The 18,258-nt window shown below is 40.2% G+C and overlaps 1 protein-coding gene across 7 annotated transcripts in view; it reads left to right on the forward strand.

The window, feature by feature from the left end:
* WDR33 (WD repeat domain 33) overlaps positions 1 to 18,258 on the forward strand; it is a 116,461-nt gene that overhangs the window by 12,222 nt on the left and 85,981 nt on the right. The window contains exon 2 of one of the 7 annotated variants that reach the window (XM_043488180.1): positions 4,237 to 4,372. The exons of the other annotated variants lie outside the window; for them this stretch is intronic. The gene's annotated coding sequence lies outside the window, so the exon portion shown is untranslated. The remainder of the gene's footprint in view (positions 1 to 4,236; positions 4,373 to 18,258) is intronic. 7 annotated transcript variants of the gene reach the window in all.

Below are 18,258 nucleotides of genomic sequence, written 5' to 3' on the forward strand. Positions count from 1 at the left end.
TCTGTTGAGTCGGTGATGCCATCCAACCATCTCATCCTCTGTCATCCCCTTCTCCTGCGCTCAATCTTCCCCAGCCTCAGGGTCTTTTCAAATGAGTCAGCTCTTCATATCACATGGCCAAAGTATTGGAGTTTCAGCTTCAACATCAGTCCTTCCAATCAACACTCAGGACTGATCTCCTTTAGGAGGGACTGGTTGGATCTCCTTGCAATCCAAGGGACTCTCAAGAGTCTTCTCCAACACCACAGTTCAAAAGCATCAATTCTTCGGTGCTCAGCTTTCTTTATAGTCCAACTCTCACATCCATACATGACTACCGGAAAAAGCATAGCCTTGACTAGATGGACCTTTGTTGACAAAGTAATGTCTCTGCTTTTTAATATGCTGTCTAGGTTGGTCATAACTTTCCTTCCAAGGAGTAAGCATCTTTTAGTTTCATGGCTGCGGTCACCATCTGCAGTGATTTTAGAGCTCCTAAAAATAAAGTCAGCCACTGTTTCCCCATCTATTTGTCATGAAGTGATAGGACCGGATGCCATGACCTTAGTTTTCTGAATGTTGAGCTTTAAGCCAACTTTTTTTTTTTTAAGCCAGCTTTTTCACTCCTCTTTCACTTTCATCAAGAGGCTCCTTAGTTCTTCTTCACTCTCTGCCATAAGGGTGGTGTCATCATAGCTGATTAACAATGTGTGATAGTTTCAGGTGAACAGTGAAGTGACTCAGCCATACATACACATGTATCCATTCTCCCCCAAACCGCCCTCCCATCCAGGATGGCACATAAGATTGAGCAGAGAAGGAAATGGCAGCCCATTCCAGTATTCTTGCCTGGAGAATCCCATGGACAGAGGAGCCTGGCGAGTCCATGGGGTCACAAAGAGTCGGACATGGTTGAAGTGACTGAGCACCATGTGCTATACAATAGGCTTTTGTTGGTTATCCACTTTAAATACAGCAGTGTGTATGACACCACCCTTATGGCAGAAAGTGAAGACAAACTAAAGAGCCTCTTGATGAAAGTGAAAGAGGAGAGTGAAAAAGTTGGCTTAAAGCTCAACATTCAGAAAACTAAGATCATGGCATCTGGTCCCATCACTTCATGGCAAATAGATGGGAAAACAGTGGCAGACTTTTATTTTTTTGGGCTCTAAAATCACTGCAGATGGTGACTGCAGCCACGAAATTAAAAGACACTTACTCCTTGGAAGGAAAGTTATGACCAACCTAGACAGCATATTAAAAAGCAGAGACATTACTTTACCAGAAAGGTCCGTCTAGTCAAGGCTATGGTTTTTCCAGTGGTCATGTATGGATGTGAGAGTTGGTCTATGAAGAAAACTGAGCACCGAAGAATTGATGCTTTTGAACTGTGGTGATGGAGAAGACTCTTGAGAGTCCCTTGGACTGCAGGGAGATCCAGCCAGTCCATCCTAAAGGAGATCAGTCCTGAGTGTTCATTGGAAGGACTGATGTTGAAGCTGAAACTCCAATACTTTGGCCATGTGATATGAAGAGCTGACTCATTTGAAAAGACCCTGATGCTGGGAAAGATTGAAGGTGGGAGGAGAAGGGGATGACAGAGGATGAGATGGTTGGATGGCATCACCGACTCAACAGACATGAGTTTGGGTAAACTCTAGGAGTTGGTGGTGGACAGGGAGGCCTGGCGTGCTGCAGTCCATGGGGTCGCAAACAGTCAGCTACTACTGAGTGACTGAACTAGAACTGATGCCCATTTATGTATCCATAGGACCCAGGTAAAGCTTCCTGCTTTATTTGATCGATGCATATAAACTCTTGTGTCTAGGTTGGCATAATGAACATTTCAGAATCTAGCTCCACTATGTGAACTTAGGTTTCCAGCTTCTTCCTCAACTGCTCCCTCTCCTCAGTACCCTGTCTTTGAACCATTAAAAAACAAACAAAACTGCTTAAAATCGAGTACACCTGAAACTAATGTAGTGTTTTATGTCAGTTATATTTCAAAACAAAAAAGCAAAACCTCTGTAGTTCTCTCTTTACTTGCTGTTTCCTCTGCTTGGAATTACCTCACTCCCTTTCTCCCTTTGGTGTATCCTTTTTGTAAATCACCATATATGTTAGTTCATCTGAATCTTTGTTTTGCATTTGTGCTCCCCCTCTGTGTCTTCCCATGACATCTCACAGCACAATGTTTAATACATGGATAGGAGAAGGAGATGGCATCCCACTCCAGTATTCTTGCTTGAAGAACCCTATGGACTGAGGAGCCTGGTGGGCTAAGGTCCATGGGGTTGCAAAGAGTCAGACACGACTGAAGTGACATAGTACATTAGGATGATTCAATATCGTGAAGTGGTCAGTTCTCCTCAGCTTAGTTTATAGATTCAATATGATCCCAGTCAAAATCCCTGCAAGTTATTTTTTGGATGTTGATAAACAAAGCTCCTTATTTGAATAGATAGTATCATCAGTGCCTGTTAAATGAATGGTTACTATAGAACAGAATATTCACAGATTTCTAAGGCTTTACCCTATGGTGTTAAACATTTTAGATATCCAGAGAAATTGAAGAAAGGAGTTAATACCATACATTTGCCTCTTAAATTCAACATTTGTTAGGATTTTCTGTATTTTCTTGTTAGGGCTGATATATCAAAATGTAAGTTCAGTCACTAAAGTCTGTTCAGTCGCTAAGTCATGTCTGACCTTTGCGACCCCATGGACTGCAGCATGCCAGACTTCCCTCTCCTTTACTATCCTCGGAGTTGCTCAGACTCATGTCCATTGAGTTGATAATGCCATCCAACCATGTCATCCTTTGTTTCCCCCTTCTCCTGCCCTCAGTCTTTCCCAGCATCAGGGATCTTTTCCAGTGAGTTGGCTCTTAACATCAAGTGGCCAAAGTATTGGAGCTTCAGCATCAGTCCTTCCAATGAATATTCTGGGTTGGTTTCCTTTAGGATTGACTGATTTGATCTCCTTGCTGTTCAAGGAACTCTGAAGCGCCTTCTCCAGCACCATAGTTCAAGAGCATCAATTCTTTGGTGCTCAGCCTTCTTTATGGTCCAACTCGCACATCCGTATATAACTGCTGGAGAAACGATAGCTTTGACTCTATGGACCTTTGTTGGCAAAGTGATGTCTCAGCTTTTTAATACACTGTGTAGGTTTGTTGTAGCTTTTCTTGCAAGGAGCAAGCATCTTTTAATTTCAGGGCTGCAGTCACTGTCCAGTGATTTTTGGAGCCCAATAAGATAAAATCTGTCACTGTTTCCATTTTTTCCCCATCTATTTTCTATGAAGTGATGAGACTGAATGCTGTGATTTTAGTTTTTTTAATGCTGAGTTTTAAGCCAGTTTTTTTTTTCACTATGCTCTTTCACCTTCATAATGAGGCTCTTTAGTTCCTCTTCACTTTCTGCCATAAGGTTGGTGTCATCTCCATAGCTTAGATTGTTGATATTTCTCCTGGCAGTCTTGATTCCAGCCTGGCATTTCACATGATGTACTCTGCGTATAAGTTAAATAAGCAGGGTGACAATGTATAGCCTTGATGTACTCCTTTGCCTCTTCTGAACCACAGACTTAAACAAATAGACATTTGCTGTCTTCCATTTCTGGAGGTTTGGTGTCTGAGATGATGGTTCAGCAGGGCTGTGGTCCCTCTGAAGGTGCTAGGGACAGATCTGTTCCAGTATTTTCCTACCTGGTTTCTGGTAGTTCCTTGGCCTGTGCCAGCATGTGTTCTAAATTTCCCCTTTTTATAAAAACACTAATCATGTTGAATTATTGACCCATTCTGCTCGTGTATGATTCCATCTTAATTAATATGATATCTGCAGTGATATAGGGGAGTAGGTGTGGCGGCGGTGGTGGTGAAGACTTCACCATATGAATTTTGAGGGAATGTAATGCAACCAGTAGCACTCTATCTCTATATACATACATTCATACCTTTTAACCGTTTGAGAGTAATTGTGGATATCATGACAAATGATGCTTCAGCAAGCAGTGTCAGCATGCAGTAACACATCTAAGAAAATCAGCCGTAATTCCCTAATACTATGTAATATCTGGTCCATTCATACAGCTTTTAGTAACTGTTTTTTCCTCCAGAAATGTTTTTTCCCCAGCAGACAGCCATTTGGTTGTCTCGTTGGACTTGGTTAACTAGTTTAACTAGTAGGACTTGTTTAAAAAGCAGTCCTTTTGCCTTTTTCTTTCTCATACATATACCTTTTTTTTTTCTTCAAGATTTAACAGAAGTATCACATTTGCAGATCAAGCATCTATGCCCTGCCAACCTGATTGATTGGTTGAAGCCTTCATTTGCTTTCTCTGTCCAAGAGTCTTAATACAGGAGGCATGTCTCTCGATGGACAGTTTACAGGTCTGTTACATTGTATCTATTAAGTTATTCTGGAGAGTGCACTTTATCTTTGTACATCTCAAGGGTTATCCTGTCACCTCAAAAATGTTTGTTTTGTTTATGCTACACATTCTGTATTTTAAATTAGACTGTTGCAAATAGGCCCTTTTAATTTGATAAATATTCTCTTAGCTCATCACCTGTGGTCTGTTCTATGAGCAAATACTTGCTGTGTTTGCTGGACTTCTCCACTGTATAATATGTTTTTTGTAGTTAATAAATGTCTTGGAAGAAATATTTTTAAGCTGTGTAAATATACTGTGTTTGTTCTCAAATTTTTAGCATCCATTGGTGGAGCCTGTCTGTAGCAACTATTACTAGGTGTTCCAGTGATGATTTCCTGTGAACATATATTTTAACATATATTGGGTTGACCAAAAAGTCCCTTTGGATTTAAATAAAAATAAAAGACACATTTTTCATTTTCTCCAAGAACTTTATTTAACAACGTATTCACAGTTTTGTTCCACTACCTTCTCCCATTTTTCAGGCAACTTAGTAATTCCATCTTCCCCAAACTTTTTATCTTTTTGTGCAAGAAACTGTTCCAAGTGCCTTTTATAGTCTTCCAGGAATTGACATTTTTTCCATTATGAGAATTTTGTAAAGACAAATAAATGGAAATCTGAAGTTGCAATGTCTGGTGAATACAGTGGATGAATCTGAACTTCCCAGCCAAGCTGTAACAGTTTTGCCTGGTCATCAAAGAAATCCTTGTATTATCCAGATGGAAGATTATATGTTTTCTGTTGACTAATTTTGGGCTCTTTTCTCCTGAGTTGTATAAAGTTGATTATTCTCAGTTAATGTCTTGATTGGATCACTATGAACTTCAACTGGTCTACCTTACCATGGAACGTTGCCCAGGGGAGAAGTCTCCAGCATGGAAATTTGTAAACCAGTTGTGACATGTTGGATCAGTCACATACACTTCTCCATACACTGCACAAATCTTTTTTTCGTTTCAGTTGTGTTTTTACCTTTCCTGAGATAATAAAACATCAGTTCAGTTTAGTCGCTCGGTTGTGTCCAACTCTTCGTGACCCTGTGGACCACAGCACTCCAGGCTTCCTTGTCCATCACCAACTCCTGGCGTCTACTCAGACTCATCTCCATTGAGTCAGGGATGCCATCCAACCATCTTATCCTTTGTCATCCCCTTCTCCTCCTGCTTTCAGTCTTTCCCAGCATCAGGGTCTTTTCAACCGAGTCAGCTCTTCGTATCAGGTGGCCAAAGTATTGGATTTTCAGCTTCAACATCAGTCCTTCCAATGAACACCCAGGACTGATCTCCTTTAGGATGGACTGGTTGGATCTCCTTGCAGTCCAAGGGACTCTAAAGAGTCTTCCCCAATACCACAGTTCAAAAGCATCAATTCTTTGGCACTCAGCCTACTCCAGCTCTGACATCCATACATGACCACTGGAAAAACCATAGCCTTGACTAGATGGACCTTTGTTGGCAAAGTAATGTCTCTGCTTTTTAATAAGCTGTCTAGGTTGGTCATAACTTTCCTTCCAAGGAGTAAGCATCTTTTAATTTCATGGCTACAGTCACCATGTGCAGTGATTTTTGGGGCCCCCAAAAAATAGTCTGCCACTGTTTCCCCATCAATTTGCCATGAAGTGATGGGACCAGATGCCATGATCTTAGTTTTACGAATGTTGAGCTTTAAGCCAACTTTTTCACTCTCTTCTTTCACTTTCATCAAGAGGCTCCTTAGTTCTTCTTCACATTCTGCCATAAGGGTGGTGTCATCTGCATATCTGAGGTTATTGATATTTCTCCTGGCAATCTTGATTCCAGCTTGTGCTTCATCCAGCCCAGCATTTCCCATGATGCACTCTGAATATAAGTTAAATAAGCAGGGTGACAATATACAGCCTTGACGTACTCCTTTTCCTATCTAGAAACAGTCTGTGGTCCTAACTGTTGCTTCCTGACCTGCATACAGATTTCTCAGGAGGCAGGTCAGGTGGTCTGATATTCCCATCTCTTGAAGAATTTTCCACAGTTTATTGTGGTCCACACAGTCAAAGGCTTTGGCATAGTCAATAAAGCAGAAATAGATGTTTTTCTGGAACTCTCTTGCTTTTTCGATGATCCAGCAGATATTGGCAATTTATCTCTGGTTCCTCTGCCTTTTCTAAAACCAGCTTGAACATCTTATCTGGAAATTCATGGTTCACATATTGCTGAAGCCTGGCTTGGAGAATTACCTTACTAGCATAACATGCCAAAAGTGTTGCTTTTTTTCTTTCATCAGTTTTAAAATAGCTACACAAAAATGCACCAATTTTGATTTGTTAAATGCACATTTAAAATGTTGCTTTTTTCTTTCATCTTCAATATTAAAATAGCTACACAAAAATTCACCAGTGTTGATTTTTTTTAAATACACGGTGGTATGACAGCTGTCACAATACAGTCTAACAAGACTGTTTTCAGTGAAGTTAAAGACAACTAAATGATCCTAAAGACAGCTTATGGAAAAAAACTGAATTGAGTTTCTTGGCCAGCCCAATATTTATTACCATTTTTAGTGTGCCAGGCTGTATGCAAGACACTGGAATACAGAGATTAAAAGCGTTCAGTTCTTGCTTAAAAGGAATTTATAGTTTAAATAGGCAGACATATAGTTTTTACCAGTATAATGTCTGCTTTTCCATGATTATGGCATAATACACTTTGGAAATGCAGACTGCTGAATAAATTTAAGTGGAATAAATAAGCATAAGCTTACAAAAGTAATTGAGAACATTGGTATAGAAATACACCAGCAAAGGCTGTGAGAGTATTTGGCAGACTTAGAGATTTCAGAATAGCATTGAAAAACAAAAGTGAAAGGAAAAAAGTCCCCTCCTAGCTTCTTATATAGACCTCCTTGTCCATTGTGGACAACTTGGAAAAACTCAAGGTGTAAAGAAGACAACAAAATTTTACCATGAGTCCATGCTCTATTATCTTCGTTATGTGTTCCTTCTCATCTTTTGGCTTTTGAGGAAAAGTTGTACAGTTCTTTTAAAATAATTGTAATTCTTCCACAGTCTGATTTTTCCACTTAATATTAGATCACGTGTAATTTTAAAAAATATTTCAAGCATTTTAATGGTTATCTAAAGTTTTATAATATAGATACACAGAGGTATTGATAACTCTTGTTGCCTATTATGCTTGTGAACTGAACTGAGAAACTTTGTTGTAAGAGAGAATTTTTTAGTTGGCTACATGAATCCCTGTTAAATCATAGAATGGTTCTTTGAAATTTATAAATAATGGTTCTTTGAAATTTATAAATATATAAAGGTACTCCTGGAAATCACAGCCAAGTGCAACATGGTTTAAAAATTGCAGAAGTTTTCTTGCATTTCGGATACAAGATATAAGTCATTCTGTGCTTTACAAATTTTTAACTATTGGGTGATATTGATGGTTCTTAATGCTGTTCCTTTGTTTTAGAAATTAAGGGAAGAAAGAACCAGAGTGTCACACGTTTCTTCAGGGCAGGAGAGCCTGAACTAGAGGCCTGTCTTCCCCAGTGGGTGGCTCTTTGCATGCTAACAATACAGTGTGCCCTCCCCCAAGGCTGAGGGGTTCTGTGGAAGGGATGGGAATAGCATGACAGTGGTACAACTTTGCTGTATATTTTTTAAAAATTTCATTTGTTTATTTTTGGCTGTGCTGGGTCTTCATTGCTGTGTGCAGGTTTTCTCTAGTTGTAGTGAGTGGAGGCTACTTTAGTTATGGTGTGCATGCTTCTCATTGTGGTGGATTCTCTTGTTGCCGAGCACAGGCTTCAGGGTGTGTGGGTTTCACTAGTTGCTGTGCGTTGGCTCAGTAGTTGTCGTATTGGATCTTTCATTGAGGCTCATGGACTCTAGTTGTGACACTTTCGGGCTTAATTGCCCTGCAGCATGTGAGATCTTATTTCCCCACTTAGGAATTGAACCTGCATTTCCCCTGCATTGGAAGGCAGATTGCTAACCGCTGGACTATCAGGGAAGTCTTTCTTGAGCTTACTTTTAAGATGTAGCTTGAAGAAAGGGTTCTACAGTTGAAGTTGTTTTATAAAAAATGAGAATTTCCTGGTGATCCAGTGATTAGGATTCTGTGCTTTCACTGCTGAGGGGCCAGGTTCGGTTCTTGGAGAGAAAAAGATAACGAGAATGTCCTTGAGAATTCTTTGTCTTATTCAGCCTTCTTTTTTCCACTTGTGAATAGTAAGTGCTGCCAACTCCAGTTAATTTTTGTTATTCATAGCACTGGTAAGTCTGGGTCAGTCTCTTGTGGGGTCACTACTCCTGGGTCCTGGTGTGCACAGGGTTCTGTTTGTGCCCTCCAAGAGTCTGTTTCCCCAGTCCTGTGTAGGTTCTGGTGGCTCTATGGTGTGGTTAATGGCAACCTCCTTCAAGAGGACTTATGCCACACCCAGGTCTCCTGCACCCAGAGCCCCTGCCCCTGCAGCAGTCCACTGCTGACCCATACTCCACAGGAGACACTCAAACACAGTTCTGTCTCAGTCTCTGTGGGGTCTCTGGGGCCTGGTGCACACAAGGTTTGTTTGAGCCCTCTGAGCATCTCTGATGGGTATGGGATTTGAGTTTAAAAGCGATTTTGCCCCTCCTACCATCTTGCTGGGGCTTCTCTGCCCTTGGAGGTGGGGTATCTCCTCACAGTTGCTCCAGTGCTGCGCTGTAAAGAGCAATATTGCTGTAAAGAACAATATTGCATAGGAACCTGGAATGTTAGGTCCAGGAATCAAGGCAAATTGAAGGTGGTCGAACAGGAGATGGCAAGAGTGAACATTGACATTTTAGGAATCAGTGAACTAAAATGGAGTGGAATGGGTGAATTTAACTCAGATGACCATTATATCTACTACTATGGGCAAGAATCCGTTAGAAGAAATGGAGTAGCCATCATAATCAATAAGAGAGTCTGAAATGCAGTACTTGGATGCAATCTCAAAAATGACAGAATGGTCTCTGTTTGCTTCCAAGGCAAACTGTTCAATATCATGGTAATCCAAGTCTATGCCCCAATCAGTAATGCTGAAGAAGCTGAAGTTGAATGGTTCTATGAAGACCTACAAGGCCTTCTAGAACTAACACCTAAAAAAGATGTCCTTTTCATTATAGGGGACTGGAATGCAAAAGTAGGAAGTCAAGAGATACCTGGAGTAACAGGCAAATTTGGCCATGGAGTGAAGAATGAAGGAGGGCAAAGGCTAACAGAGTTTTGCCAAGAGAACGCACTGGTCATAGCAAACACCTTTTTCCAACACAAGAGAAGAGTCTACATATGGACATCACCAGATGGTCAACACCGAAATCAGATTGATTATATTCTTTGTAGTCAAAGATGAAGAAGCTCTATAGAGTCAGCAAAAACAAGACTGGGAGCTGACTGTGGCTCAGATCATGAACTCCTTATTGCCAAATTCAGATGTAAATTGAAGAAAGTAGGGAAAACCACCAGACTATTCAGGTATGAACTAAATTGAATCCATTATGATTATACAGTGGAGGTGACAAATAGATTCAAGGGATTAGATCTGATAAACAAGAGTGCCTGAAGGATGGATGGAGGTTCAATGACGTTGTACAGGGGCAGTGATCAAGACCATCCCCAAGAAAAAAAATGCAAGAAGGGAAAATGGTTGTCTGAGGAAACCTTACAAATAGCCGAGAAAAGAAGAGAAGCGAAAGGCAAAGGAGACAAGGGAAGGTATACCCATTTGAATGCAGAGTTCCAGAGAATGGCATGGAGAAATAAGAAACCCTTCCTCAGCGATCAATGCAAAGAGATAGAGGAAAACAATAGAATGGGAAAGACTAGAGATCTCTTCCAGAAAATTAGAGATACCAAGGGAACTTTTCATGCAGAGATGAGCACAATAAAGGACAGAAATGCTATGGACCTAACAGAGGCAGAAGATAGTAAGAAGAGGTGGCAAGAACACACAGAAGAACTATACAAAAAAGATCTTCACGACCCAGATAATCACGATGGTGTGATCACTCACTTAGAGCCAGACATCCTGGAGTGTGAAGTCAAGTGGGCCTTAGAAAGCATCACTACGAACAAAGCTAGTGGAGGGGATGGAATTCCAGTTGAGCTATTTCAAACCCTAAAAGATGATGCTGTGAAAGTGTTGCACTCAATATGCCAGCAAATTTGGAAAACTCGGCAGTGGCCACAGGACTGGAAAGGGTCAGTTTTCATTCCAATCCCAAAGAAAGGCAATGCCAAAGAATGCTCAAATTACTGCACAATTGCAGTCATGTCACACGCTAGCAAAGTGATGCTCAGAATTTTCCAAGTGAGGCTTCGCCATGAACCGTGAACTTCCAGATGTTCAAGCTGGATTTAGAAAAGACAGAATAACCAGAGATCAAATTGCCAAGATCCGTTGGATCATTGAAAAAGCAAGAGAGTTCCAGAAAAACATCTACTTCTGCTTCATTGACTACACCAAAGCCTTTGATTGTGTGGATCGCACAAACTGGAAAATTCTTCAAGAGATGGGAATACCAGACCACCTGACCTGTCTCCTGAGAAATCTGTATGCAGGTCAAGAAGCAACAGTTAGAACTGCACATGGAAGAACAGACTGATTCCAAATAGGGAAAGGAGTACGTCAAGGCTGTATATTGTCACCCTGCTTATTTAACTTATATGCAGAGTGCATCATGGGAAATGCTGGGCTGGATGAAGCACAAGCTGGAATCAAGCTTACCGGGAGAAATATCAATAACCTTAGATATGCAGATGACACCTCCCTTATGGCTGAAAGCAAAGAAGATCTGAAGAGCCTCTTGGTGAAAGTGAAAGAGGAGATTGAAAAAGTTGGCTTAAAACTCAACATTCGTAAAACTAAGATCATGGCATCTGGTCCCATCACTTCATGGCAGATAGATAGGAAAGCAGACTTAATTTTCTTGGGCTCCAGAATCACTGCACATGGTGACTGCAGCTGTGAAATTAAAAGATGCTTGCTCCTTGGAAGAAAAGTTATGACCAACCTAGACAGCATATTAAAAAGCAGAGTCATTTCTTTGCCAACAAAGGTCCGTCTAGTCAAAGCTATAGTTTTTCCCGTAGTTATGTATGGATGTGAGAGTTGGACTTGAAAGAAAGCTGAGCACCGAAGAATTGATGCTTTTGAACTGTGGTGTTGGAGAAGACTCTTGAGAGTCCCTTGGACTGCAAGGAGATCCAACCAGTCCATCCTAAAGGAAATCAGTCATGAATATTCATTGGAAGGACCGAGGCTGAAGCTGAAACTCTGATACTTTGGCCATCCGATGTGAAGAACTGACTCAGTTGAAAAGACCCTGATGCTGAGAAAGATTGAAGGTGGGAAGAGAAGAGGACGACAGAGGATGAGATGGTTGGATGGCATCACCAACTCAGTGGACATGAGTTTGAGTAAACTCTAGGAGTTGGTGATGGACAGGGAGTCTTGGCGTGCTGCAGTCCATGGGGTTGCGAAGTGTCAGACTTGACTGAGCGACTGAACTAAACTGAACTAAACTGATTCATCAAAGTTATGTTCTATAAAGTTTCCACAAACACTGAAGTGGCAAACACTGAGCCATTGTTCCTAGGAACTTTCGATTCCTGTGAGCCTTTTTGACACTAGTTCAATCAGTCTACCAAAACATAGCCTTAGGTTATATGTCCTTTTGTTTAAAGATAACTTGTGCTGTACTCAGTTATGTCCGACTCTCTTCGACCCCCTGGACTGTAGCCTACTAGGGATCCCTGCTAGGGAAAATCCCTTGCCAGGATTTTCCAGGCAAGAATACTAGAGTGGGTTGCTATTCCTTTCTCCTGGGGATGTTCCCTGACCCAAGGATTGAACCCAGGTTGCCTGCATGGCAGGCAGATTCTTCAGCACTGAGCCACGTGCGAAGCCCTTAAAGATAAACTTAGTTATTAACATATTAGGTTGGTACAAAAGTGTCATTTCAGACACTGAATTTTAAATCGTAATAACTAGACTCAAACATATCTTTATTAATCAAAATAGGAACCATTATAGTCAACACATTTTTGCCAGTGAGGAATAAGTTTATTCCTGTAGCATAAAGATCCATGCTTTGGGGTTTGATGAACTTTTGGAATGCATATTCTGCCTCCCTCTGGTAGTGGAAGCATTTTCCGTGCAAAAAGTTGTCAAGATGTTTGAAGAAATGATGGCTGGTGAGAGGTCGTGACAACTCCTGACCGGACATCGCACAACCGATGCTTCAAAAGCTGAACAAATTGGACCATGAAGTTTTCTCTCATCATCCATGTTCTCCTGACCTCTTGCCAACCAACTATAACTATAGTTAATAGAGTTGTTTTACCTCAGTAATGTGCGTACCTGCATAATAAGTTGCTTCAGTCATGTCTGACTCTTTGAGACCCTATGGACTGTAGCCTTCCAGGCTTCTCTGTCCATGGGATTCTCCAGGCAGGAGTGCTGGAGTGGGTTGCCATTCCCTCCTCCAGAGAATCTTCCCTACCAAGGGACTAAACCTGAGTCTCTTAATATATCTCCTGCATTGGCAGGCGGGCTTTTTTTTTTTTTTTTAAATCACTAGCACCACCCGGGAAGCCCACTTCAATGATAATCTTTATCATATTTCAAAATAACCATCTCTACATGGGACATTATTTCATTCTTTACTTCCTCATAGGCATATGAAGGAGCGCCCAGCTTCTGTCTCTTCTTTGTTCTCTCCTTCAAAGTAGATGGAATTATTTAATATGTTTAATGCAGGAGAATTAACACTTTACAAACATACACAGTTAAGGTTAAAGTCATTGACTAGGGAGCTTGCACACTTAATTCAAAATTTAATATATTTTCCTCCATAAATAACAAATATTTCATTGTCATGAGACAACAATTTCGTTTTCAAAAACCACATTTAGGGATACATTCATAGGACTGATTAGATCGTCCAGGTGAAATGGTTATAGATAGAGAGGCAGCGTCCTCTCACAATAGTCATTTATATATGAAACCGTATTTTGAAGTTTACAAGAACTCTGAAGTTTGCAGAAAGGCTGAATTCTTCGAACTAATTATGCCTTCTATAGCTCAGACACTCTTCTCTTGGCAACAGCAAGCTGAAACTTATCCATGAAGGTAAAGGTACTTAATGCTAAACTTTTCTTCTAAGCTTAGATTTGAACTGCTTAAAAAATCGTATCCAAAAAACCAGTTTGGTCTTTTCCTACGTTTTTCCTGTCTTAAGTAAATAATGTCATATTTAATAGAACATTTGGGAAGTTGTTAAAACATTTGCAAAGCCTTCTGTAATATGGAAAACTCTTAAGCTGTTATTATTATGGGGGAAAAAGTAAATAATTTAGGTATAATCCATGATTCATGTACAGTTAACAAGTAACCGTGGTGCTATATAGTTGTCTCTAAGTCTCTGTGAGGGATTGGTTTGAGGGATTGGTCCCTAGTATAAAATGGCATAGTGTTTGCATATAACCTACAGACATCCTCCCCTATATTTTAAATCATCTCTAGATTACTTACACAAAATGTAAATGCTATATGAATAGTTGTAAATGCAAGAACAATGCTTTGGAAATAGTTACTGCTGCTGCTGCTGCTAAGTTGCTTCAGTAGTGTCTGACTCTGTGCGACCCTGTAGACGGCAGCCCACCAGGCTTCTCCGTCCATGGGATTTTCCAGGCAAGAGTACTGGAGTGGGTTGCCATTGCCTTCTCTAGGAAATTGGAAATTCCAAGTTTTTTGAAACTTTGAAGAATTAAAAATAGTTTTTTCCCCGTCCACACTTGGTTGAATCTGGGGGTGTAGAACTTGTGGATTTACTTCCTCTCTCAAGTTCTCCTTTTCTCCCAGATTTCTATCATCTCCATATATTGTTTCACAGTGGATCAAGGTTTAAAAATATGCAAATTGTTAATAAGCAATGCAGATTTGGGTTGGGCTTCCCTTGTGACTCAGCTGGTAAAGAATCTGCATGCAATGCTCCCGCATTCAAACCCGAACCTGGGTTTGATTCCTAGGTTGGGACGATCCCCTGGAGAAGTGAAAGGCTACCCACTCAGTATTCCGTCAGTATTCTGGCCTGGAGAATTCCATGGACTGCATAGTCCATGGGGTCGCAAAGAATTGGACACGACTGAGTGACTTTCACTTTCAGTGCAGATTTGGGTTACAGTATGTATTAATATATCATTAGTGTCCGTATTAATTTGACACCAAGATGAAACAGGATCTTCAAGTGCCTTCTAATAGTCTTTAGGGAGAGGTTAAATTGTGCTACATATTGCAGCATGGTTTTCATTTATTGGTTTAGTTTTTCTTTTTTCCTGAACTCTGAAAGACACAGACTTAAAATTTCAGTGTTCATCATCTGTAGGGATAAAGACATTTTCTTAAATGATTATAATGGTGTTATCAGACAAGAAATCAGCAATAATTACCTCATCTAATTGTTACTCTAATTTAACTAATAAGGTCTGTTTACCAAATTTGCCTAATTGAATTATAGTAGTTGAATAAATTATCTTATATAACTTGTTTGGCACTTAAAAAACTGAGGTATAATTGACATAACATTTTATTATTTTCAGGTGTACAACATAATGATTTCATATGTTTATAGTGCAGAATTATCACCACAATAAGTTAAATAATGTTGCAGTTAATGAGGGTGCATGTATCTTTCTCAGTTAATATTTTTGTTTTCTTTGGGATTGCTAGATCCTATGGTAGTTGTGTTTTTAATTTTGGGGGAAACCTCCACACCATTTTATAGCTTAATCACCTTGTAGTGATAATCATCAATCTCCAGAGGCTTTTATATTATTAGTAGCTTACAGTTTGGGAATAGAAAGTATTGCTTAAGCACATAGGAAAGGACAGCTGTTTTTTTTGAAAGTTGTATTTCCTGTTTTAAGTTAATTTTGGTTAAAAATGTTTCAGGTAAACTCTAGATATTAGACTTGTGCCTTATTCGTTTCAAATAATGTTATAATGAAGCTGATTGTCAGTTGTCTAGAAATACTATATTGGACTGAATTCTTCATTTGGAGGGACTAATTGTGTATATGGCATGCATGTTGTTTTTCAGTCTTACAGAGCTTCCAACTAAGATCTCAGGTTTTTTATTGAAAACTCAATCCAACAGAGAGTTTGCAACTGAATTTATATTTCTGTCACATAAATCGATACCATCCAGTCATTTAAGGAGATTTAGTTAGACTCCTTTTATTTTAGAAAGATTATGTTGTTCAGTTGCTAAGTCATGTCCGACTCTGTTCTACTCTATGGACTTAGCAGCACGCTAGCCTCCCCTGTCCTTCACTGTCTCCTGGAGTTTGCTCTAACTCATGTCCATTGAGTCGGTGACATGCATACCATATATTGGAATGGAAAAATATTTTTAAAAAATAAAAGTGAATCCTGCCTTCTATTTCCCGAGTTGAGTGAGAGGATGAAATTTTACAAGTGCTTTAAATGGAATTAAAAAGATAGATGTATGTGTTTGTTTTTTGGCCATGGTGGGCCTCTGTTGCCGCGGGTGGGCTTTCTGTAGTCGCGGCGCTGCCGCGTGTCGCTGTGCGGTGGTGGCTGCTCACTGAGCACAGGCTCTCGGTGTCTGGGCGTCAGTGGTTGCAGTGCGTGGGCTCCGTAGCTGTGCTGCAGGGCTTTGTGGCTCCTTAATACACGGACTCTTCCGGGACCAGGGATCAAACTGACGTCCCTTGCATTATAAGGCAGATTCTTATCCATCACAGAAGCCCTTAAATTGATTTTTAATGTACCAAGTCATTATATACTAACTATGAAAGAAATTTCATTTACTTTTGGGGTGATACATATATAATCTAAAATTCAAAAGGTGTTAACTGAATTTCTTTTTTTCTAAAAATTTGATTTATAATATTGTGTTAATTTCAGATACACAGGACGGTGATTCAATTTTTTTCTTAGATTATATTCCATTACAGGTTATTACAAGATTCTGGGTATAATTCCCTGAGCTTTACAGTAATCCTTGTTGCTTATCTACTTTATGTACAGTAGTTCTTAAAAATTTTTTTTTAAATTGTTTTTGGCTGAGATGGGCCTTTGCTGCTGCACTTGGGCTTTCTCTAGTTGTAGTGCTTGGACTTCTCATTGTGGTGGCTTTTCTTGTTGCAGAGCATGTGCTCTTGGGCACGTGGGCTTCTGTAGTTGTGGTGTATGGGCTTAATTGCCCAGCATCATGTGGAATCTTCCCAGACCAGGTATTGAACCTGTTTCCTGCATTGGCAGGTAGATTTTTTACCATGGGATCACCAGGGGAGTCCTGTTTAGTAGTTTGTATCTGTTAATCCTGTACTCTTGATTTGTCCCTTCCCCCTTCCCTTTGATAAGCATAAGTTTGATAATCATAAGTTTGTTTTTTACATCTGTTTCCATTTTGTGTATGCTGCTACTAAGTTGCTTCAGTCGTGTCCGACTCCGTCCCCATAGACGGCAGCCCACCAGGCTCCTCCGTCCCTGGGATTTTCCAGGCAAGAACACTGGAGTGGGTTGCCATTGCCTTCTGCAATGCAGGAAAGTGAAAAGTAAAAGTGAAGTCTCTCAGTCGTGTCCAACTCTCTGCGACCCCATGGACTGCAGCCTACCAGGCTCCTCCGTCCATGGAATTTTCCAGGCAAGCGTACTGGAGTGGGTTGCCATTGCCTTCTCCAATTTTGTATATAGATTCACTTGTGTTATTTTTTAGACTGCACATATAAGTTTATCATATAGAATTTGTCTTTCTGTCTGACTTATTTCACTAAGGCTAATATTTTCCAGGTCTGTCCATGTTCTTAAAAATGGCAATATTTCCTTCTTCTCTTATGATTGGGTAATCTGTTGTTTTCTTAAGCCAGCTGTCTGTTGATGGGCACTTGGGTTGAGTCCATTTCTTGGCTGTAGTGCTGCTGCAAACGTTGGGCTGCATGTATCTTTTCAAGTCTTTAGAATTTTTATTTTTCCCAGATGTATATATACCCAAGAGTGGAATTGCTAGATCACATGGTAACTATGTCTTTAGTTGTTAAAGGAACCTCCGAACTGTTTTCTACAGTCACTGTACCAGTTTACATTTCCACCGACAGTGTGTGTATGAGGGATCCCTTTTCTGCACACACTCTCCAGCAATTTTTATTTGTAGACTTTTTGATGTTGGCCATTCTTAATGTGTGAGGTGATACCTCATTGTGGTTTTGATTTGTATTTCTCTAATAATTGCTGATGTTGAGCATCTTTTCATGTGCCTGTTGACCATATACATCTTCTTTGGAGAAGTGTCTGTTTAGATCTTCTGCTCAGTGTTTGGATGGGGTTGTTTGTTTGATAGTTGTATAAGCTGTTTGGAAATTAATTCCTTGTTAGCCGCCGCTGCTGCTGCTGCTGCTGTCACTTCAGTCGTGTTGGACTCTGCGACCCCATGGACTGCAGCTTACCAGGCTCTTCTGTCCATGGGATTTTCCAGGCAAGAGTGCTGGAGTGGGTTGCCATGCCTTCTCTGTTGTTAGTCGCATCAGTCATAAATCTTTTTGCCCATTCCTAGGTTGTTGTTTTGCTTTATGATTTCCTTTGCTGTGCAAAACCTTTAAGTTTGATTAGAGTCCTGTGTTTTGTTTTGTTTTAATTTTTGCTTTTGTTTCTTTTGCTGTGGGAGACTGATCTGAAAAAACATGATTATGATTTGTGTCAAAGAATGTTCTGCCTATGTTCTTTTCTAGTTTACTCTTCCTGATAAATTCAGAACAAGACAAGTATGCTCATTCTTACCACCTCTTTTTAACATAGTGTTGGAAGTCC

The sequence above is a fragment of the Cervus canadensis genome, chromosome 15 (assembly GCF_019320065.1).
Source record: "Cervus canadensis isolate Bull #8, Minnesota chromosome 15, ASM1932006v1, whole genome shotgun sequence".
Taxonomy (NCBI): domain Eukaryota; kingdom Metazoa; phylum Chordata; class Mammalia; order Artiodactyla; family Cervidae; genus Cervus; species Cervus canadensis.